This window comes from Littorina saxatilis, linkage group LG10 (genome assembly GCF_037325665.1).
Source record: "Littorina saxatilis isolate snail1 linkage group LG10, US_GU_Lsax_2.0, whole genome shotgun sequence".
Classification (NCBI taxonomy): domain Eukaryota; kingdom Metazoa; phylum Mollusca; class Gastropoda; order Littorinimorpha; family Littorinidae; genus Littorina; species Littorina saxatilis.
The window spans coordinates 4029677-4034624 of NC_090254.1; the positions used below are offsets into that span (position 1 = coordinate 4029677).

Genomic DNA, 4948 nt, shown 5'->3' on the forward strand with positions numbered 1-4948 from the left:
GAAGTTTACCGAAAAACATCGATCCCAAGAACTCATGTTGTAACTTTTCAAAGCAGTTACAGAATCGTCGAAGATCCGCGCAACTTCACTGCAATGTCGAAAACGAACCGTCATAATGTCACCGCAGATCTAGACTATAGTTGGTTTTGGTTTTGTGTCGCAGCAAAGAAACGAAGCAAATCTCCGGCTTTTATTTCACACTAAAACATCGTTCATTTAGCGTATTATTAAAATATATTTCTTTGAGGTTGCAAGGCAATGGCATCGCTGAGATGTACTCATTCGAACACACGACACAGGTTATAAATTGACTGCATTTGGGCGGGCCAAAACAGAGTGACCTTTTTGACGGGTTTATGGAAAAAATCACTTCGGGGTCTAAAATTCTGTGTACAGTGCCAAATCATACATCATTCAAAAGAGCAAAGCATGTTCTTTATTCTAACATATGGGCTTGGGTAAGTCATAGACAGTATCTGTCTATTATATCTTTGGGTAAGTGTATTCTATTCCTTCGATAGTCTCGTCATCTACACTTGCGTGAAAAATGCAATTTTGAGTCAGTTTTGCATAAGAGACCTGCGAGATTTGTAGAAGTCAAAACAACAACTTACAGTCCAGCCTCTCAACTTTCGTTCCATGCCATTTTTTTTTGTCTGGACGTATAGACTGAGGGGTGCCCCGAAATGATTTGTAATCACAACATTCACAGACTTCAAAACGCCATTGAAAAACTCGTCCACGTGCGTTTACTTGGATGACTAAAACTGTCGTACCTGCCAAAGGCCGCTTCGCGTAACAAAATGACTACCAGAGTCGCAAGGCTCGGGATATTTTTTACAAGAAAGTCATACTTTCATTGTTCTAGTCCAAATGAATATGAAGATATGGCGAGTTGAAAACGCCGATTCTTTCGCCAGAAACACGTCTGTTTCCACACCGGAAAGAAGGAATGGACTGAGAGCTACTAGAAGCACGGCGCCGTGCGTACAATCGACCGAATGATGTTATTCACACAATACCATTTGGCGATCTCTAAAGAATCATTTAAAAACAAACTAGTTGACATGTGATGAAACCAGAGACTATAGAGTATATTCTATAGTCTCTGATGAAACTATTTACTGAAATCAAGAAGTATCTTAGTTCTAACAGTGCATATTGGGCACCCCCTGTCGAACGCACACTGGACCGTGCGTATACGCCGTCGCAATCAAGGCAAGTAACTCAGTGAGTATAAACATGAGCAAGAACCGCAACCCGAACACACTCGTAACACCCAAAATATCCCGAGCCTTACGACTCGGGTAGTCATTTTGTTACGCGAAGCGGCCTTTGGCAGGTACGACAGTTTTAGTCATCCAAGTAAACGCACGTGGACGAGTTTTTCAATGGCGTTTTGAAGTCTGTGAATGTTGTGATTACGTAGAGGTTACATGCCGAGTCTCAGTGATTATTAAAAATAATGGTCGAAGTTAGCGGATCATGAAAAATGCGAGCTTTAGCGAGCTTTTTCATGACCGCGAACTGAGACCATTATTTTTTTATAATCACTGAGACGAGGTGTGTAACCTCTTTATTCCTCCTTTCTTCAGTTATTCAAAGAAAAGAGGAGTTTTTTTGCGAAAGTTTGATCGAATCCTATTCACTCAACCAGTCAACCTGCGCAGGCGATTGATTAATGCGCGGTTGTATAGTTCCGTGCAAATCATTCCATTCTGTTAAAGGAAAAGTCCAAGGTTTAGGGTCACTTTTGATATGTTGACCCTCTTAATTCATCAACCACAAATGCGTGTGTAAAAATGAACACAGAAATCCAAAAAGTATACTTTGACTCGTTTTTTGGTTGTTCTGAATCGTTCCATCGCGCGCGCAGTCTTGGCTCATGACCTTGTGCACATACGTGTGCTACGTCACGAGCCTTGAACAACAAACATGGCCGGCTCAAGCAGTGAGGAAGACAAGTGGAATACGGACCGGTTTTCAGCCAGCCTGAGGTTTTAGCGTGCCCGTTTGAGCCTCTTCGTCGTCAAAATGCTGGCGAGGCCACAAGGAACTGCTTGAAACAGAGCCAGCATAAGCGGCAATACGAAATGGTATGTGATTCTCTTTGTTGTGATGTTGACACACTACTAGTCCGTAGTCGCTACCTCTTGCATGCTAGATCGAAGTCAGGTGTGTTTTTCACAGATCAGTTGATGTGCTTCCACAGATCTGTAAGCATGTAAAGATCATTGATTTATGCTATTATTTCAGGCATCTGGTGTTGTTTATTTTCCTATCTTTAATCAAGGATTTCGTCCTTGAACTGCCCAGTTTAGAATAAATGTTTCCACAGTGATGTTCACACGCGACTATCCTTATTTTCTCTTGGAATTCTGAGTAATTTTTCAGTCACACAACAAAACATGTATACAGCAAGTTAACATTGCGCAAAATCTGTTTCTTGCGGACAAAACTGCAATTATTCTGGTATTTTTATTTGCGACAGTAAGACACTACATGACATCGACACCACCAAAACAGTGAAACTTTTTTGAATCCTGACATTTTTCTTGCGAAACGGTCAAAGGGAAGTAATAAATGAATTTAGTTTTTTAAACGAGCACACGTGATTTCCGATCTCAAACTAGATCTGAAATCATAAGATTTTCTGAGCAGTGGCGAAACGCTGATGGCTAGTGATATCGCAAGCCGTTTTGGAAGCAAATAAGCACTGTCAGACATATGCTGAAACACGATTACAGCAGTTCAAACTTTTTGATCATTGATTTTTAGGAGTACGCAATGTCGGACAGTCACACTACAAAAAGACAATGCGTTAGTGCATAGATCGGTATTCTCAAACGTCACGAACAGACAGTACGTTGCTACTATATTATTTTACTGTATTAACAAAACCTCACAGTCCCATTAAAAATGTGTGGTGTGTGCCGAAAAGCAACCATATGAGATTCAGTCAGTGGGACCCTGAATCTACCTGGGGTTAAATCGGGTTATTGACTCTCATTGCATGAATTTTTAAACTGAATATATACATTACATGTACTACTGTTCGTGTTGTTTTTGTGATCCAGTGCAATTTCTGTGTATACCTTAGAATCTCAAGGTAATTTTTGAACGGGGCATACAGATGATACATGTTGCCATGATCACAGAGTGATACGTGTATTTTGCTTATCAGGTGTCAGTGCAGAAACTCCAAGAGGGAACGAAATTCAAATATCTGGAAAACCTGGATGAGGAGATAGACAGCCTAACAGCACATCCTCCTATGTTTGCTCGGACATCTACTACCTTCAAACTGCATACTATGCGTACACACAGGAATATGGACGACTCAACATTGATCAAAATGGGTAAGTAACACAACACAAACAGATGATTTCCATTATGATAGATTTATTTATCTGAAAGTAAAATTGACAACAGAGTGTACAATTTGTTTTCAAATACAAAAATATCACATTGGGTTAAAAAAAAAACACCATCATATATCATTAAAACTATTCTTTATTTCTAAACACATACATATCAGCATAGTTTATTCATGTAAACATCCTCATTTCGGTTCCCAGTCTATCTGAAATCAAGGTAAGATATATGCCCCAAAAAATAGCGATCACACAGTGCTTCAGCATGAATTTGAAAACCTGCTCTACGTCACATAGACACAGCGTGTCTTATGATTCTATCCATCCTCTCCAAACAAACACGTACACGTTTTCTCTTGTACGAATGTCTTAAAAGCTCAAACTAAGCTGCTGTTTTATTCTGTCTTGCTTTGCAGGAAATACAGGCACGTCGCTTACCCATAGCAGGCAGCTGGTGCGCTAGCGAGTGGGGTTTCTCGGCAGAAGCATCAGAGTACCATTACCAACCTGTGCAGTCAAAACAATCAGAAATACTTTCCCAAACGGATGAAGAGTGGGGTTCAAACTCCCTGAGCTACAGAAGGCTGAAATATACTTTTACAAATCGTGTGACTGTGTTGAACCATAGACCATTGTTGAACAGATTCCTGCATGGTTTGAAGATGATACTGGGTTGTCACGTGGTCCGGTACATGGTTCACATTCTGCAACATTTTGTTCCAGACTTTTTCCACTGTTGGTCTACTCCTGCATCAGGTAGTCAGTCCATGAGCCGGTCAGCATAGCCTGTGTCCAGTATTGTCCGTTTGCCTGTTGCCTGAAACATGGTTGTTTGGAAGTAACTAACGATCTCTGCACACATTTTAACATGTGAATAAAAACAGAAAAAGTTTGTCAAAAGTATACATAGTTTAATTTGCATTTACTTCAAGGCCAGACTTTCTTCTCGTTCATTATTTCTTCATTAAGATTCTGAAAATTAACAAAATGTTTCCCCCTATCAAGGCCTCCTAACTTTTTTTTTTAAATGCAGGTCGGTTTGTTGTCATCTGTGCATTACTACCTCTTGCCACCCGTGCGGTCATTGCCACCAGGTATCTCAACAATCAAACCTTCTATACAGGCTTAAAGGCACGTCCTTTTTCAAAACAGGATTGCTCACTACACAGATCTGCGAAGACTTTTACAGAAAAAAAAATCTCTTATACCAGGAATAAACATCCTGACTGGTTTTTGGAGCTGCCGGGATTTTTTTAGGGAATGTTTTACACGTGTGGCGTTAAAGAAATTAATTCATAAAATTCTACATTCCCAAAGAGAGTACCCATACAGAGTGTTCAGTTCTGGTATTTTTCAAAACGGAAGGATGGCCATATCCCATGTAAAAGCCTGGTAAGATTTGAGATTTTGAACTCAATCGTTTACACGGGAAGGGCTGTCCATTTAAGAGGACGCATCCATGCCTGGATGAGAAATACACTGATAACACAGAAAAAGCACGAGTTTAAAGGCATATGTACGCGCTCCCGTGTTTACAAAGTGTAGTTTGCCCATAATCGATGTCAAACGCACCA

General features: G+C 40.3%; 1 long non-coding RNA gene across 1 annotated transcript; it reads left to right on the forward strand.

The window, feature by feature from the left end:
- The first annotated feature begins 1709 nt into the window (after nt 1-1709).
- Nucleotides 1710-3991, forward strand: LOC138977987 (uncharacterized). The gene is made up of 3 exons (XR_011459552.1): nt 1710-2096; nt 3185-3359; nt 3791-3991. It is a non-coding gene; the product is annotated as an uncharacterized lncRNA (long non-coding RNA).
- The last annotated feature ends 957 nt before the right edge of the window (nt 3992-4948 follow it).